At 44.6% G+C, this 19,661-nt stretch overlaps 1 protein-coding gene and 1 long non-coding RNA gene across 2 annotated transcripts in view; one reads left to right on the top strand and one right to left on the bottom strand.

Annotated features, from left to right (window-relative positions):
• lbr (lamin B receptor) overlaps nucleotides 1-8,992 on the bottom strand; it is a 42,658-nt gene extending 33,666 nt beyond the window's left edge. Inside the window, exon 1 of the mRNA XM_055636272.1 lies at nucleotides 8,848-8,992. The gene's annotated coding sequence lies outside the window, so the exon portion shown is untranslated. The remainder of the gene's footprint in view (nucleotides 1-8,847) is intronic.
• A 262-nt stretch (nucleotides 8,993-9,254) lies between these two features.
• Nucleotides 9,255-17,417, top strand: LOC129697585 (uncharacterized). The gene is made up of 3 exons (XR_008723546.1): nucleotides 9,255-9,456; nucleotides 9,774-9,820; nucleotides 16,641-17,417. It is a non-coding gene; the product is annotated as an uncharacterized LOC129697585 (long non-coding RNA).
• Nucleotides 17,418-19,661: the final 2,244 nt, after the last annotated feature.

Here is a 19,661-nt window from a genome sequence, read left to right as displayed (position 1 = left end):
ACTAGACCAAGTGCAGACCCGTTGGGTCTGCTCCCCCAATGGTGTGTTTCCCCCAACCCAATATTCCACCATGCACCCGTCTCCTCCAATGGAACTGAAGCCGTTGCCAAATGTAAGTTTCCAGCCCTCCCCTGCCTCCCTCAATTGCACCTCCCCTGCCTGCTGCAGCAGTGAAAAGTTCAGTGTTCCTGTCTTGCAACTTTGTTTCGAAGTGTGTTGGAAGCTGATAGGAAGGAGCAGCCGTCAACGAATCAAAAGGCAGGAAGGGATCCGTACTGCAGGCGGACGGATGGATTTGAGTTTTATATTAGATAGATAGATAGATAGATAGATAGATAGATAGATAGATAGATAGATAGATAGATAGATATTTCAGCTTAGCGGATTTTCATATCATTATTTAACATTCTAATCAACACATATCCTTAAAGTTTGTGTTCTTTTACCTCCTGATTTGCTGTAAGAACACTTGCTGTAAGAACCTTGCTACTATGCCAACTTCACAACATATCTCTAATTGGAGACCAAGAACAGGCTAAAAGACACATTTTAAAGCAATCAAAAACGTGGCAATGCCTTTACATGTCACTGAGGGCCAGCAGAGAATGTTACCACTTCACTGACCACACAATCTAATTTAATGGAGCAAACACACAGATTCAAAGCATAGAAGATTTCAGTGGTCCCACAAACAACAAATACAATAAAAAATGTTATTAATGTTCATTGACAATTAAACAATTAAGTCAAGAAACGCAGGGGGTGGAAAGGAACAATCAACGTATTGGGTTGAAATATAGAATCAATTCTAAGAAGGAAGATAGCCAGCAATAAAGAGAAGTGGAGTGTTGAAAAAGAAACAAATGGCATTTGGGGGCCACAGAAGAGGAAGAAACCCGTCACAAATTTTGAAGGGAAAAAAAAATTACGTTAACATGCTTAAAAAAAATTAAGCCAATACACGATAATATGTCTTGACTCTTCCTGTGTGGTACATTATCTTACAATCGCTTCTACAACTGTCAAAAGAAGATAGCGCTATAACCAACTTTCATTTTTTTGTTGCAGTTCCTCAAAATATTATCCTCGGGGAAAACCCAAATGTGCAACCACAAGAGTCTAATCTTATAAAACTCCAGAAATTTCCTATTTTAATTTGCTCTTACAAAAGCCTTTTTACACACACTTTGGCATTTCAATCTTTAAATTAGGAACTCATTTAAATAAAATATTTTTACAGCTTTTTTCCAAGGAATTAAGTAAAATCGTAAAACACATCTACGGCTAGATACTTCTAGAACTTTAGCTAAATCATTATGAGTCAGATATAGAAAATAATTACCCAAACTGGGCAACATAGTGGCACAGCTGGTAGAGCTGTTGCCTCACATTGCCAGAGATTGCCTGGATCCTGACCTCAGCTGCTCTCTGACCTCAGAAACTGTCTGTGTGAAGTTTTCATGTTATCCCTGTGACCACAGGGGTTTCCTCCCACATCCCAAAGATGTGCGGGTTTGTGGGTTAATTGGCCCTAATGTGTAGGGAGTTCATGAAAAAGTGGGATAACATAGAACTAGCGTGAACGGGTGATCGTTGATTGGCGGGCATGTTTCCATGCTGAATCTCTAAACAAAGTTAAAAGCAGCAGAATAAATTTTAGTTAAGCACAATTATTGGTAATGTCCATCTGAAAAAAAATCCTTCCAAACCTAGCTTGGGGTTTAATGTAAAGGATTCAGCTGTGTCACAGCCACATTTTAAGCAAATTACGATAGAAGTTATGGAAGTTGACCACAAGTTTGGCTCGAAAAGCAGATTTTAGGGAGCATCATAAAATGAGGAATGGGAGGTAAAGCATAAATCCAGAATGGCCCTAAGTATCTGCTATTGGTGGAATGCTTAAATTTAAGTGGCTTGAAATAGAGTGCAGACCTTTTAGAAAGTTAAAAGGCTTGAGGAAATTTACAGATATAAGAAATTATGAAGATATAGACTGAGGGATTTAAAAATGAGGACATGAATTTTTAATATCGTAGTGTAATTGAATCATGAGTGTGATCCAGCAAGTTAGGGCGAATGGGAATTAGTGCGTGAGAACATTGGGAGCAGACTTGCTTTTATCAAGTTTATTGAACGTTATCATCTTCATTCAACATTAAACTCTTTCAGTTCACAGCCACAAGTTGAAAACAAGAATAAAAGTTGGTACAAAAAAAAACATTCCCTTTACAATTGTGGCCAAGAACGTTAAAATATATTTTTTAAATGTCAATAGAATTTGGCAGATATATCCTGTCCCTATTCCAGTGAATGGATATTAATCATCGGAAGGCTATGTCACTACTCCCTAGTCATAATTTGTGGGTAGATCGGGGGGAAAAAAATCACCTTGTTGAAAATCAGCTAAAACAGGGTAGAGAAGTCTTTACGTGCATTTCTGGTGTGCCCACAACATAAAACAACGCAGTCCACAATATCTGTGCTGAACATTATGCCAAGTTAAACTAATTTCCTTTGCCTGCATTCTTCCTCATCCCCATCCTTCCCTGCATATTCATGTGACTATCTAAAAGCATCTTAACTCCTACAATCATACCGCTTCTACCACCACCCCTGGCAGCATGTTCCATGCACCCACCATCTGTGTAAAAAAATACTTGGCTGCCGCATCTCCTTTAAACTTTCCTCCTGCGATCTTCCGGCTGTGAGCGGCACAGTGTCAGTGTTGCTGAGATACAGTTGCTACCTTACAGCGCCAGAGATCTGGGTTTGACTACATACGCGTTATGTGTGGAGTTTTGTACGTCCCCTGTGATCGTGAGGGGTTTCCTCCAGGTCCTCTGGTTTCCTCCCACATTCCAAAGACATGGACGTTTGTAGGCTAGCGCCTTCAGATCTGGGTTTGACTACATACGCGCAGTTACAGCATCTCTCTGTGAGTGTCTAGAGTTTGGTGCACAACCTTTTTACGTCCCCAGACACTGTGACATCGTGATTTCAGGGGGAAGATTTTTAGCGTAGATTCCTCTGGTTGAAAAGTCCAGCTGCCCCTCCCATTCCAAAGAATCATTGCATAAATGTTAGTCACATTTTAGGCTAATGGTGGTGGCTTCTTAGTAAATTGTCCTTGTGTGTAGGATAGACCTAGCTCCGACCCCGGCAACTTGGCGCGGCCCGCGGCCGGACGTCCCAGCTCGTTGGTCGGGAGTCGGCGGCATCGCAGCGCTGGGATACTCTGAGCAATGCTTGGGTCTGGAGTTTCGCGGAGGCGCAGTTTGGAGCAGCGGATCTCTGGGGCTCCGACGCTTTATCACCCCCCGTCACGTAGGCCCTCTTGGTACATGCAAAAAGGCATTGATTTTCTGGAAAGTTGTGAATGAGCACTACACAATAATCAAACATCCTCACCTGGGACACCCAAAAATGTGTGCAAAATGGCCCTATTCCAGTCCATTCTCAACAATATTTGACCTTTCATTTTCAAGCCTGCTTGAATCCTTACCTGTTGCTAACCTTGCACTACAGCATACTATATGAATTACAGCATTCAAAAACTACAGGTACTAAATTGCAGATAGATACAAAAAGACGGAGTAACTCAACTGATCAGACAGCATCTCTGGAGAAAAGGAATAGGTGACATTTCGGGTCGAGACCCTTCTTCTGTCTGAGAGTCAGGCAAAAGGGAAACGAGAGATATAGACGGTGATATAGAACAGATGAATGAAAGAAATGCAGAAAAATAGCGATAATAAAGAAAACAGGCCATTGTTAGCTGTGGAATAGGTGAAGACAAGTTACAGACAATGAGACTCAATAAGATGACTTTGACGCTAGTACAATGACTTGGCTGGGGAAGGGACAAAGAGAGAGGGGATGCAAGGGTTACTTGAAGTTAGAGAAATCAATAGTCATACCACTGGGTTGTAAGCTGGCCAAACAAAATATGAGGAACTGTTCCCTCCACACTGCACTTGGCCTCACTGATAATGGAGGAAGCCCAGGACAGAAAGATCAGTGTGGGAATGGGAAGAGGAATTAAAGTGTTCGGCTGGTGTTCAAACTATGTACGAGTCAAAGGAGGTACTCAATGCGTTGGTGGTCTTAAAAGTGGCTAAATATCCAGGACTGACCAGGATTTATCCCAGACTGCTTTGGATAAGAGTAAATAGATCATTGCGGTAATTATAGACCAAACCATCTAACTATAGATGGGAACGTAACATCAATGGCATGGAGAGGATTGGAAGGGCAGAGACCAAATCGACAGCCAAAATATCTTTGTCAAAGGCAAATTCTGTCTGACCAGTTTGATTGTATTCCTTGAAGTAGTTATAAAGTGCACCATTGAGTGCAGAGCAGTTCATACAATCTACATGGACTTTAATAACACCATTGGCAATGTCCCACATGGGAGACTGGTTCAAAAAAGGCTAGGATGCTGGGATCCAATGTGTTAATAAACAGGATCCAAAATTGGATTGGCAATAGAAGACAGTGGGTGATGGTAGGGGCCTATTTTGCAATTGATTGCCTGTGATTAGCAGTATCTCACAAGGGTCTGTGCTTGAAACCCTGGATACACAAAAAGCTGAAGTAACTCAGTGGGACAGGCAGCATCTCTAGCGAGAAGAAAAGGGCGACGTTTCGGGTCGAGACCCTTCTTCAGACTGATGTTGGGAGAGTGGGCGGTACAGAGATAAAATGTAGGCGGAGACAGTATGACTGGTCGGTGAACTGGGAAGGGGGAGGGGATGGAGAGTGGGGGAAAGCAAGGGCTAGTTGAAGTGTTGGTCTGCGTAATAAACGTGAATGATCTGGATGTGGATGTAGGAGGCATGATCAGCAAGTCTGGGAATTAAATGAAGACTGGCAGAGTTGCTGATAGCGTGGAATGTAGTCTTAGACCGCAGACATATCAAGGTTTTAATGAAATGGTCCGAGAAGGTGGCAACGCAAATAAATAAAGCATTTAACATTCAAAACACTTCCCCCAGGAATCTTCTGACCATTAATATAACTAAGAATTATGACATGAAGTTACTGTTTGCATTAAATTATGTAAAAATTAATAAGGAACACTTCGAAACACTTCCCACAGGAATCATCTAGTCATCAATATCACTAAGAATTTCGAGGCATAAAGTTAATTTGCATTTAATTCAGTTAAAAATTATAAAATTGAAATATATTAATCTAGACAACATTTTCAGAATCACAAACTTTCATTTGCTAGAAATGCACGCACAATTTGCTAGAAATGCACGCATAATCTCCACATTTTAATTCCATTTGTCACTGGTCAAAAGGTTTATTTACTGACAACTCTGAACTCTTGTTTATCCCTTTTCGAACACTCAAACAACTGTTGACCATAAACATAGGAATTAAAAGCAAGTAGGAAAGAACCCAAGCAGGCGATTAGAAGGGTCAAAAGGGGGCCACGAATGACATTGGCGAGTCGGAGGCCATGCCCGCTCCTCACTGTTTCTGTCATGCCAGAAACCTTAAATCGCACATCACCAGGTTCAGGAACAGTTACTTTCCTACACCATTAGATGTTGAACCGACCTGTTCAAACCTAATACCTCGGCAACACTATAACCCTTGCACTACCATAAACTTGTTTTTTCCCTCAATTATGTTTTCCACTAATGCCTTTTTTTTTAAAGTTTTTTCTTTTTACACTCTTGCCTAACCTATGCATTTGTGTGTTGTCAGTGTCAACATGCCAGTGATGCTACGTCAAGCAAGAGTTTCATTGTACTACAACTCATTGTGCATGTGCACGTGTCAGTAAATTCAACTTAATCACCAAGAGCCAAGCATTCAACGTTCAATAATGGCCGTTTCATATCCTAAAACAACCAATTGTGTTGCCTTTACTCATGCACCAAATCGCTCACTGTTAATTCTAACCTACAGCAGTCTCTAGAGCAATAATAATTCCCCAATGTTAAATCTCTCATCCAGTCCTAGTCTGTGATGTCCCAGATTCAATTTACAACCGAAGTTTACCTTCAATTGCCTAGGCTACTAATTTGCCCAAAAGAGTCAAAGCACTAGAGTAATTTAGCAGGCTAGCAGCATCACTGGAGTACATGGATCAGTGACGTATCGGGTCGGAACACTGCTTCAGACTAATTGGGGACAGGGGTAGGGGGGTGGAAATTAAATCAAAACTGGAAGAGAGGAACAGCAGGACAAAAACTGACAGGTAATGTGTTGATACAGATGAGGGAGGATTTGATAGGCAAATAGTGGACAAAGGCCAGAGATGAAAAGACTGAAGGTATGAGATGAAGATTAAAGAGTTGTGAATTGTAAAGCTATAGGCAGAAATGTAGGTGGAAGGGGAGGGAAGAAATAGCTGCAAATCTAGAGGGGGCACAGAAAAGATTAGGTGGGGTTGTCTATAGGTTAGTTTGCAGTTCCCTAAAATTGGAGAATTCAATGTTCATACCATTGGGTTGTAAGCTACCCAAACAGAGCATACGGTGTTGTTCCTCCAGTTTGCACGTGGGCCTCGCTCTGGCAATGGAGGCTGCCCATGAGAGAAAGGTCAGCATGGCAATGGGAAGAAGAGTTAAAATGGTTAGCAACTGGGAGATCCCATAGGCCTTGGTGGACTGAGAGCAGGTCTACACTTGAATTCACCAATGCACAGGAGGCAACATTGAGAACACAGGATGCAGTAGATGAGGTTAGAGATGGTGCATGTTTACCTCTGTCTCGCAGAAAGACTGTTGGGGTCCACGGGCGAAGACGAGGGAGAAGGTGTGGAGGCAGGTTTTACAGTTGCAGGGGAATTACTTGGGAAAGGGATGGCTAGGGTGGGAAGAGATGAGTGAACCAAGGAGTTACAGGGGGAGAGGTCTCTGCGGAAAAGGGTGAGGATGGAAAGAGGTGATTGTGGGTGGGATCACATTGGACATGACAGAAATTTCAGTGGATGTATCCATACTAATTTTACCAACGTTTCCACCACCCATTTTAATTTGACATTTGTTTTAACAAATCTTTACTGCAGGTCAACTAGTTTTACTTTGCATTATCTCAAAAAATCACAGCCAAGTGGCAGGAGTAGCTTTAGCACATTTTTTGTAATTGCTCAGCTATAGCTAGAAATAGAATTAGTATTTAATCACTAAATTCCAGGCAAAATTATTCCAGTTATTCCATAGGTGACACATTTATCACACCACATAAATGTACTGCAAGAGGACATGAGAAATATTTGGGGAAAGATTAAAAACCAGGGTAAATTATATACCAAAATTCCATTGGAACGCCACAGTTAAGGAGGCCATAGAAATTTGATAGGGGCATAATAAACACAAGTTGTGCAAAACCACAAATGGGATACACAGTCACCAGCTATCCTTTTGTACACTGCAGCTTAAACAAAACTGAAACATTATACACATGCTGTGGCTTCAAACAAATTAAAATCTTCAGTAAACAAAACCAAAATCCAACTTGTCAAAAGCTTTGACAAATGTGGCTGCCCAAATACGCACTGCTTAAAGATAGATAGACACAAAAAGCTGGAGTAAGTCAGCGGGACAGGCAGCATCCCTGGGGAGAAGGAATGGGTGACGTTTAGGGTAGATACCCTTCTTCAGTCAAGGGGAAGGGAAACGAGAGATATAGCCGATGATGTAGAGAGATAAAGAACAGTAAATTAAAGATATGCAAAAAAAGTTTCGTCTCATTTGGATTGATTATTTTCTCGCGCCCACTTAATTTATCGTCCAGACTGATGCTGCAGTTTGGATAAATTGAGTGACGGGGCACTCGCACAGTACAATTGATTTTTTTTGTCTGGCATAGAGGATTTACCCATGCACTTGTCCAGGAGCACAATGATAAACGCAAGGATAAACTATTTTCCAGCCAATACCAAAAAGCAAAGCAACGCTTTCCTTACCGGGAGGAAAAATAAAACATATCATAACTTCGGATTAAAATAGATCAATATGAAAACCACTTCAAGCTTCAAATAAAGCAGATGGAAAGATCTGAAAAAGGTCTGAAAGGTCCCGTCCCGAAACGCCACCTATCCATTTTCTCCAGAGATGCTTCCTGTCCCGCTGAGTTACCCCAGTATTTTGTGTCTATCTTTATTGCAAGGTGTTTCGTGTCACCCAGCTATATTTTAAAAATGTAATGCAAGCACGTGGCTGTTAGAAAAGGGACTTTGGTTAAAAATGATTAAAGTTACCGCAAAACCATTGCGGTGTAATGATCATGGTGATTGGGGGTGCAAGTGCAGTGGGCTGAGTTGCGAGGTTGTGTGAGCGGGCCGGCCGGCTAGCTACTGTTTAATCCGGTGCTATGTATGTCCGGCGAGGGCGGAGCGGCTTTGCACAGGACTAGTGAGCCTAGTACTGCGCAAAGATCCTACAGCGGGGCTGACTGCGGGTTAGTTAGCAAGCAACTAAAATGTCCACTGCAACTCGGGATATGTGACAATAAAGTAAACTACAAGGACCATCCATCCATCCCTGTGCAGCCTGGCGGGTCTGGGCGTCGATACGCCCTGCAGCCCGAAGCCAACTCTCCCTCTTGAACTAGTTGCAGACAGACAGTAAAATGCTGGAGTAACTCAGCGGGACAGACAGCATCTCTGGAGAGAAGGATGGGTGATGTTTCGGGTCGGGACCCTTCTTGCTGTTGCTTCCGACACATGTCGTGTCTCTATCTTTATCTCTCTGACAGCTCTCATCTGACGGCAGGAAGCTGCGCCGCCCAACCGCCGAGTGTCAGCTCCATGCTGCTGCCCAACCCTCCCCGACCTCAATACATACATATATATATATATATAGACCACGCACAGCACCTCACCTTCCTCGCCGCTTCCTTCCCGGAAAATCCGCCGTTGCTTCACGTTTATTATTCTGTTTTTAAAAAAGGCGGTTTTTTTTTCAAAACACCAAACGTTCCCAACCTCCGGACAGCTCGAGCGCCGAACCACACTGCGCCTGCGCAGCTGCCCGGGCCTCCCATTGGTCCGCCCTATGGTTTGAACGGGGCGGCCGCGAGGTGATTGGCCACGACAGGGCGGTGACTGGCCGAGGCAGAGCGGCGATTGGTCGAGGCAGGGCGGCGATTGGCCGAGGCAGGGCGGCGATTGGTCGAGGCAAGGCGGCGATTGGCCGCGGCAGGGCGGTGATTGGTCGAGGCTGCCGCGCGGTGTGTGTGTGTGTGTGTGTGTGGGGGGGGGGGGGGGGGGGCACTCGCGCGACGACGAGTTCCATACACTCAGTCTGAAGCAAAGATCCTATAGCGGAGCAAGATAGGCCACTCCTGCGAAATGCAATGGGCTGACGTGTAGTACGCTACGGAGGGGGTCCTGGGCATTTCCCCCCGCCCATTTTAGTAACCGGAACCTACGCGACCCGACTCGCAGTGTAATCAACGTTGCGGGAGAACAGTTTGTGTGTGTGATATAAGGTTAGATTAATAATTCTGTTAGTTCATAATTCTGTTAATTCTTGTTAAAGAATAATATGTTTATAATTTTTGACTCTGGTAATTTTCTATTTTAATGTTTTTTAAATCATTTCTTTTTAAATGGTTCATATGCTGTGTTTGAGTTAATTTTGTATTACACTTGCACTCTGTAATTCATTCATCTAATCACACTAATGTAATGTAATCACTGTTCACAATTGCAGTATTTGGGAAAATAATAGCAATATGAAGATCTAGCCCTGGAATGTTACTTAATGTTTTTGTGCTTATTTTCTATGTTGCTTCTCCACAAATAGGATCTTTGATCTAAATATACTGCATCCATCATCATCTATGCTGCAAGGTATATCCTCAACTTTTATTACATTTATCAAATATAATTTCCCTTTCATTAAATCTTTAATTGATGTTCCTTGTTCCCTGTTATCGTGTCCTTATTGATACATGGATAGCCAGTATGGTTTTGTACCTGGAAGATAGTTCCTTATAAATGTGATTGTCGTTTTTTGGAGTGGTAACCAAAAAGGTTGATGAGGGAAAGGCCATAGATGCTGTCCATATGGACTGAATCAATGTATAGAAGGCCCTATGAGTAAAGACATAACACTGGACCTTATCTTGGGAGACAACACAAGGTAAGTGATAGAAGTGTAATTTGGGGAGCACTTTTCACCAGTGACTATAATTCTATTAATTTTAAGATCACACTAGTCCACGTTAAGGGCCTTGATTGGAGCAAGAACAAGTTTGGGGTGTTTGCAGGTAAATGGACATCTGGCAAGTCAGAAGCTTAAAAATATGATAGAAATAGCTCAAGTACAGCAAGTTACTGTAAAGATGAAGGGTAAGGCTGGCAAGTTAGGGATCCCTGGTTGATGAGAGATTACAGACTAGATGCCAACAATGGGGTAGAGGTGAATCGGACAGTATCCTAGCTCGTGGATTGACCGTTCAAGAAACAGATAACAGGGGAACAAGCTGTTCTTGAATCTTGTGGTGTGCGCTTTCAAGCTTCTGTATGTTCTCCTGAATGAGAGCAGAGCAATATTGTGTTCCATATAATTTGCAAAGTCATTCAGACTTGGCACCGGCAATTCTTTTGTTCCACTAGTCCATGCTTTTATAGAAGAACGACTCAATTTTAGATTTGACTATTGTCTCTTTCATTCCCTCCTTTTTATCAAACATGATAACATTCACAGCCCTTGGTAGGTACACACAATGCTCACAAGCATTAGAGCAATGATTAGCAGAAGGATAGAGTCATAATGTATCACAGTACCCCAAACTCCACCAAACCAAAGGTATGGCTACCAGTTCAATACTATCCCAAAGCCCATCAAACCAATGGTATGGCAACCAGTTCTCACTCTCTTCATTGACAAGCATCCTGATGAAGTTTGTTTAGGGTCGATGGAGCAGGTGCCACCTGTAGGCGGTGTAATCCCTTCAGCCAATATTGGGGTTGTGCCATAAAGTTTGGACCTGTCCAAGGGTGTTGCCAGTCTCTTCGAAGATCGTTGCACAAGTGAGGTGCTCCCCCGTCTCGGCCTGTGGTGGGGTTATCCACCTTGATCTAGACGCTAGTGTATCCGTGGGTTTGGACAGCTTCTCCTCCCAGTAGGTTTGGGTGGCCTGCTTCCACATCACCACGTAGAAGCGGCTGCTGGACTGGAAGCCAAAGCCAGCGTAGATTGCAGTCTGTGTTGATGTAGAAGGTGCCATTGAAGTTGATGGCATTGAACTCCTCAAATCCGACAGCAAGGCCAAGGTCAGAGTTGGCGTTCTGCAGTAACTCCCTGCCCTTGTTGCGCACTACCCAGTTAGGAACGATCTGCATTGTCCCCTTTGGAACTTCCTCAGGTCAGTCTCACTGATGGCGCTGTTCTCAGGGCACACGTCATAGATATCTGGGATGTTGTTGTCAAAGTCCTTGCAGGTGTCTCCTCTGCTGTCACCATCGGCATCGATCTGGTCAGGGTTGGGAACAAAACAGAATGTCTTTCTCATCAGTGAGGGGAGGGGACGCTAGTAATTTTAAAAGTCTGTTTTTAATGTTTCTTTGTGTGTTATGTGTGGGGGGGGTGAGGGGGAAACCCCAGTCGCCTCCATGGAGAGGCGACTTTTTTCAGGTCGCCTCCCCTGTGGCCTAACATCGAGGATCGGGCGGCCTTTCCCGGAGACGCGCCCGGAGCTTCAGCAGCGGGCGCAGCGTGGACTCTCGGCGCGGAGTGGATGAGACCTCGCTGGGGCTCGCCGGAGGGGAGTGCTCCGTTAAGCTGGCCCACGGCAGCTGGCAGCCTGAAGCAGCGCGCGGTCTGCAGAACTCCAGCTGGTGCGGCATCTACAGCCCGGGATCCCTCGTGGAGGACCCGGGGGGAAGAAGAAGCTTCCACCGCCGGCCCGTGGCCGTCTTCTACCGCAGGCGCGGTATGGACTTACCATCTCCCCTGGAGGGGAGCTTCGACCGCAGGCCCTGCAGACTGCGGTGCTTCCGGCTGCGGCACGGCAGGTACTTTAAAACTTTGACCGCCGGCCTGCACCAGCCTGAAACCGCGGTCTCCGGTGGGGAAGAGCCGATCCTGGACTCACCTTGACTTTGACTTTGTCCTTTACCATCTGGACGCCCGCATCAACGGCTGCGGAGGGTGGAGGTCCCGACCATGGGGGGAAATGGCGGAGGTCTGGCCAAGTTCTGTGCCTTCCACCACAGTGATGAATGCTGTGGTGGATGTTTGTGTAAAATTTTTATTGTGGTTGTGGGTTCTTTATTATTGTACCGCTGCTGGCAACCCAAATACCACCGACCTTGGTTGTGTGGCAATTAAATTATATCAAATTATATCAAATGCCATCATTGCCATCCTCATCAATGTCCTGATTGCCACACCAAGTTTGAGTCATTGTCTTCCTGGATAGGGTTATACATAATCTCTTTCAAGAGGTCCATCCGTTTCAAAATGTTCTCTAGACCCTTAGTCATACGATACTCAAAATGCTTCAAGATTGTTGATCAAATGTGGCTTTGTCTTTCCGAAGTTGTGACCAAAAGCTTTGCACTTCCTCCTGATCTGTAAAGATGTGCTTTCTTCTGTATGGATCAGCTTTACATGACGCTGCAGGTAGCGGTCAATCAGAAACACCTTGTTACATCCTGGGTGGGGGCAATATCTTTCACATACCTCTTCATGCTGCTCTTTTATGTGTTTCTTAAGTCTGTCAACTCCTCTGTAAACAGCACAGCAACTCATATACTGACATCGATATCTTCCCTTTCCAAGTTTGACTTTGGTTTTCGGCCACGTTTTTGTCCAGGTTGTTTCTTCACATCCTTAATATTGCACTTCTTAACTGGTAACTTACTCTTCTTCTTCCAATATGGTTGAAAAGACTCATCTGAAGAGCCATTCTTAACTTTTATTTCTCTGTCATCTTCACTTGATAAATACCTCTCAGAAAGATCACTGGACTCCAATCCATCCACAACATCATTTCTTATAGAACAAAATGCTTCACTGCAGTTAACTGTTTTTGTTTTTACATTTAATGGTTGAGTTGCATCTTGTACCTGAACTTTTTCCCGGGAACACTCTGTACATTCAGGATCTGAGCACAAGAACATATCCTTCTTCAATGGGGATTCCCAGTTGTCCACATCCACTGACCACTGACCAAGTGGCTCCACTGTATGTACAAGTGGCTCCACTGTATGTACAAGGCTGAAAGTCTGCTAACACTGGGACAGGTTGATACTTCGCAACATTATCACCCTCACCATTTTCAGTCACTGTTCCATTCCGAGGTGAAAGGATTATTGAACCATCCAGAACTTCCTCCATTGAATCCTTATTTCTACTGGATGGGCACTGTCCCTCATTCAACACAACGCTGCGACTTGAATGCACGTCCAGGGTGTAACTGTGGCCCTCTGTTATCAGAGTTCTGAACAGTCCTTCCAATTGCTAGGATTCTGCCTGCTGCACCTCTACCCCATTGCAGACATTGGACTTTGTCTCTGGAACTGGTGTGCTATAATGCTCAGAACTATATTCTCCACACTAACCTTTCCTTTGCTCTACCTATTGTAGGTGAGCCTGGCTTGATTGCATTTATTCATGTTAATCCTTTGTATCTTGCTGACACTGATAAAGGGTGCAAGATTCTTTAGATTCATCGTTTAGCTGCTGAATAACTATTAACTGGGTTCCTGCTTAATTAATGTTTCCAAACTTAGCTGACTTAATTCAATTCCAATAGGTTTGTTTTTATCTGTATTCTGGGTCAAGGGATTACTCATGGACATATGAACATTCAAATTGTGAGCCTCCTCGAACCGCTTCTCACATTGGTCGCAAGCAAATTCAAGTTCAGCTTCTGCCTTGTACTTGGTCATATGGCATTTCAAGGATGCTCTCTGCCTGCAGTGGAAACCACAAACTTCACACTGCAAAGGTTTTGCTCCAGTATGGCACATTTGGTGAACTGACAGGTGTTTCCGCTGTTTCACAAATGTAGTTGATTTTCACAAATCGGGTGGTTATTTCTCCCAAGTTGTCCATCAGCGTGTGAAACCAGCATTCTCCTTCCTTCTCCAGCAATGCCAACTGGCTGTCTGATCCATCCCAACTCAGCTCCTCACTTTGATCCTGGCTGGGATTTACCTCAATCCAGTTCTGTAACTATCTATCTATGTGCAATATATACTAAAGTGGATAACAACTACAAATCCTAACAATGGTTAATTAGTTGAGTTTAGAGACACAGCGCGGAAACTGGCACTTCGGCCCACCGAGTCCGTGCTGATCTGTGATTCCCCACACATTAACACTATCCTACACACTCTAGGGACAATTTACAATTTTACCAAGCCAATTAGCCTACAAACCTGTATGTCTTGTCATAGAGCGATTACAGTGTGGAAACAGGCCCTTTGGCCCAACTTGCCCACACCGGCCAACAATGTCCCAGCTACACTAGTTCCACTTGCCTACGCTTGGTCATATCGCTCCAAACCTGTCCTATCCATGTACCTGTCTGTTTCTTAAACGATGGGATAGTCCCAACCTCAACTACCTTCTCTGGCAGCTTGTTCCATACACCCACCACCCTGTTACCTCTCGGATTCCTATTAAATAATTTCCCCTTCACCTTAAACCTATGTACTCGATTCCTCTACTCTGTACAAGAGACTCTGTGCATCTACCTGATCTATTCCTCTTATCATTTTGTATGAGATCACCCCTTGTTCTCCTCCGCTCCATGGAATAGAGACCCAGCGCCTATTTAACCTCTCCCTATAGCTCACACCCTCTAGTCCTGGCAACATCCGCATGAATCATTTCTGAACCCCTTCAAGTTTGACGATATCTTTCCTATAACATGGTGCCCAGAATTGAACACAATATTCTAAATGTGATCTCACCAATGTCTTATACAACTGCAACATGACCTCCCAACTTCTATACTCAATACTCTGACTGATGAAGGCCAAAGTGCCAAAAGCCTTTTTGACCACTTTATCTACCTGTGACTCGACCTTCAAGGAACCATGCACCTTTACTCCTAGATCCCTCTGCTCTACAGCACTACCCAGAGGCCGACCATTCACTGTGAAGGTCCTGCCCTTGTTCGACGTCCCAAAATGCAACAGCTCACACTTCTCTGCATTAACTTCCATCAATCATTGCTCTACCCACCTGGCCAATCGATCCAGATCCTGCTGCAATCGTTCACAACCATCTTCACTATCTATTAAACCACTCACTTTTGTATCATCAGCAAACTTGCTAATCTTGCCCTGTATGTTCTCATCCAAATCATTGATGTAGATGACAAAGAGTAACGGGCCCAGCACCGAACCCTGAGGCACACCACTAGTCACAGGCATCCAGTCTGAGAAGCAACCTTCCACCATCACCCTCTGCTTCCTTCCATGGAGCCAATTTACTATCCATTCAGCTATCTCTCCTTGGATCCCATGCGATCTAACCATCCAGAGCAGCCTACCATGCAGAACCTTGTCAAATGCCTTACTGAAGTCCATGTACACAACATCTACAGCTCTGCCCTCATCAACCTTTTTGGTCACGTCTTCAAAAAAATCAATCAGATTTGTGGGACACAACCTCCCACGCACAAAACCATGCTGACTATCCCTAATCAGCCCTTGCCCATCCAAATGCCTGTATAACTTATCCCTCAGAGAACTCTGCAGTAACGTACCAACTACAGATGTTAAGCTCACCGGCCTATAGTTCCCAGCATTTTCCCTGCAGCCTTTCTTGAAAAGAGGCACAACATTTGCCACCCTCCAGTTTTCCGGCACTTCTCCTGTATTTAAAGACAACTCATTAATTTCAACCAGGACTCCTGCAATTTCCTCTCCAGTTTCCCGCAATGTCCTTGGATATATCTGATCAGGCCTTGGAGATTTGTCTACCTTCAAACACGACAGTGCCTTCAGTACTTCTTCGACAGTAACCCTGACTGCTGTCAAGACATTTCCATTGACTGTCCCAAGTTCCTCCGTCCTATTGTTTTTCTCCTCAGTAAATACAGAGGAGAAATAATTGAGGACCTTGCCCATCTCCTGTGGCTCCACACAGAGGTGACCATTTTGATTCCTGAGATGTCTTTGATTCCTGAGATGTCCCATTCTCTCTCTAGTTACCCATTTCCTGTTTTTCCATATATTGAGTTTAGAGAAAACGCTGCCACTTACGGCTGTGATTTTTGGCCATCTTACTCAAAGTCCCCCTCCGCTGCATCAGGTACAAGAGGATTTTTCCCATCGATGAAAAATAAAAGAGTTATTAGTGTTTAAAAAATGTTGAGATTCTCTCTCCCGAAGGCCACACCCCTTCCGGAGGGACTATAAAACCCGGAAGTGTTGAGTGCCTCAGTCAGTCTCTGCAAGTTGGGGGAGTGAGAGGGTCATGTCTCTCAGTCTGAGCTGTGAATAACACTGAACACATGACTACTAAACTGTGAGTGGTTTTACTGACCTCTCAGTGCCCTTAACGTGGTTTGAAAATTTAGTTTGGAAATGCTAAAGCTGTGTTGCCTAATTAAGGTTGCCTTGCCTACTTAAAGTTGCCTTGCCTTCTATATAATTAAAAGTCTAATCTTGACCACTTCCTGTTTGTGTTTTATATTGATTTTAGAAAAAACGCTACCACATATGGCTGTGATTTTTGGCCATCTTACCCAAAGTCCCCCTCCGCTCATCAGGTACCGAGGATTTTTCCCATCGATGAAAAATAAAAGTTATTAGTGTTTTAGAAATGTTGAGATTCTCTCTCCTGTCAATCATGCCATGAAGGCCACGCCCCTACTGGTGGAAGGGGGAGGGACTATAAAACCCAGAATTGTGGGCGTGGCTCAGTCTCCGCAAGATGGAGGAGGGAGAGGTCATGACTCGCTGTCTTTAGTTGCCTTGCACCCTGCTTGAAATGGTATGAAACTGCACTTGAATTTGGTGGCCTTGCACCCTGCTTGAAGTGGTAAGAAACTGCACTTGAATTTGGTGGCCTTGCATGCTGCTTGAAATGGAATTTCAAGGAATAGCTGTGTCAACTGCCAGCCGTGAGTGAGTGAGCTGCCAGCACAACAGGCTTGAGTGACTGAGCCACCAGCCCAAGAATCTATTCGGCCCACAATGTCCATACTAGCCCTCACCAATATTGGAATTGGTGGAGAGGTGGAATATTGCGTTGGGGGACCAGCCCTCCCATGTGAAGCTGGGACCCAACGGGTCCCACTTAGTCTAGTGTATTTATAAAATGTTTTGGGATTGTCCTTAATGCTACCAGCCAGAGCTATCGCCCGTCCCCTTTTTGCCGTTCTGATCTCCTTTTTCAGTTTACTCCATAGTTCCCAAAACTCCTCCAGGGGTGCACTTGATCCCAGCTGCCTATACCTGTCCCATGCATCCTTCTTGTTTTTGACCAACGCCTCAATTTCCCTCGTCACCCAAGCTTCCTTACGTTTGCCTGCTTTGCCCATCACTCTAACGGGGACGTATATATTCTGAGCTTTCGTCAGCACACTTTAATAATATCCCACTTGGCCCGTCTCTTCTGAAGCTCCTGTACCCCAGAACATTGAGCTGCCAGTCCTGCCCCTCCCTTAACCAGGTTTCAATCATGGCTACAATATCCCAGTCGCTCGTACCTATCCATGCCCTAAGCTCATCTGCCTTACCCTTCAGGCCCCTTGCATTAAAATGTGTGCAGTTTAAACCAACCCTCCTCTGTCTTTCACCTGTCTATTCTGTCCAATAACCTTTCCCACACCACCCTACATACCAACTTCTAGCCCCTCACGTGCCTCTGTACTGTACGAGATCCCACCCCCCTGCCAATCTAGTTTAAACCCTCCCGTGTAACATTAGCAAACCTGCCCGCTAGGATGTTGGCCCCCCACCAGATAAGGTGCAACCTGTCCCTTTTGTGCAGGTCACCCCTGCCCCAGTAGAGATCCCAATCATCCAGAAATCTGAATCCCTGCCCCTTGCACCAACTCCTCAGCCACACATTCATTCCCCGTATCTTCCTGTCTTTACCTTCACTAGCACGGGGTACTGGAAGCAATCCTGAGATCACAACCCTGCAGGTTCTGCTTTTCAGTCTTCTACCCAATTCCGTAAACTCGTGTTGTAGAACCTCCTTCCTCTTCCGACCTATATCATTTGTGCCAACATGCACAACAACCTCCGGCTGCTCCCCCTCACTCTTGAGGATGCCGTGTAGCTGCTCCAAGACGTCCTGGACCCTGGCACCAGGGAGGCAACACACCTGGAGTCTCACCTGCTGCCGCAGAATCTCCTGCCTGCACCTCTGACGATGAAGTCTCCCACCACTACGGCTATGCCTGATGTCACTCTTTCCCGTTGAGCCTCAGCACCAGTGTTGGAATCACAGCCCTGGCTGTCAATTAAACTGGTGTGTCGTCCACTCTGACAGCTCCCAAGAGGGTGCGCCTGTTTTCAACAGGTACAGCCACCGTTTTCCTTAAAACCTTGTTTACTTCTCCTGCTCGGTTTCACCCACATTCGCTCTTCCTGTATCCTCGGTGTGACAACCTCACTGTAGGTCCTGTCCAGGAAACTCTCGGTTTCCCAGATGATCCCGAGGTCATCCAGCTGCTGCTCCAGTTCCCTAGTGTGGGAGGAAACTGGAGATCCCGGAGAAAACATAGTCATGGGTAGAACGTACAAACTGTACGGACAGCACCATTAGTCAAGATCGAAACCAGGTCTCTGGCGCTGTAAGGCGACAACACTACTGCTCTGCCTCCATATTGTTTTGAGATGTCCAGGATTCATTAAAGACACAATATATATATCTTCTCTTCAGGATTATTCGTTCTGTGTTGAAGTTATTTTCAACTCTGTAAGTCAAAATTTGGCTTCAAATGCAGCTTAAATGCCAAATCCAAACCAGCATAACTGTAAATGTACTAATTGTGCTGTTGCTCGCCCCTGGTTTAATAATGTGGCTTAGTGTTGGTTTGATGCAGAGCCATCAGTTGTGTGCATGTCCTTGTTCAGATTAGACCCCAGTTTTTGCAATTAGTGTTTCCTTCCTCTGTTCTATCCGGTGCTTTGTTGAGTGCCAAACTGAAGCACTCCCACTTCTGTATTTACCCAGTAAATATAGCCTCTTAATTATTTATTGTGTCACCGGCGGAAGGTTATACCGGTTTCAGTATAGTTTGCATAGTTTGCAGAGATCCTAAAGAGGAATCCCAGGCTATTACTATGAATCCCGACCCAGAGAACAATCATTTAATGGAGACACAAGAGGTGGTAGGTGCTGAGACATACAGCGTAGAAACATGCACTTCAACCTAACTTGTCTGTACCGATTAGGTGTTATAACTGAGCTGGTCTGCATTTGGCAAAAACCCTGTAAACCTTTCCTATTCACGTACCTTTCCAAATGCTTTAAACATCACCATTATACCTACCTCTACAGCTTTCTCTCCTGACAGTTCACCCACCACTACGGCCATGTACACACAGCCTCCACGTGAAGAAATTGCCCCTCAGGTCTCATTCCTATTTTTCTTCTTTCACAAATGTATGCCCTCTTAATCTGGACTGTTCTACCCTGGGTAAAAAGACTGTGATCATCCACCTTATCTATGCCTTTCATGACTTTGTGACCTTTATAAGGACACCC

The sequence above is a fragment of the Leucoraja erinacea genome, chromosome 5, assembly GCF_028641065.1.
Source record: "Leucoraja erinacea ecotype New England chromosome 5, Leri_hhj_1, whole genome shotgun sequence".
Lineage (NCBI taxonomy): Eukaryota > Metazoa > Chordata > Chondrichthyes > Rajiformes > Rajidae > Leucoraja > Leucoraja erinaceus.
Note: the sequence above shows the minus strand (reverse complement) of the source record. Positions and strands in the feature narration are given on the sequence as shown.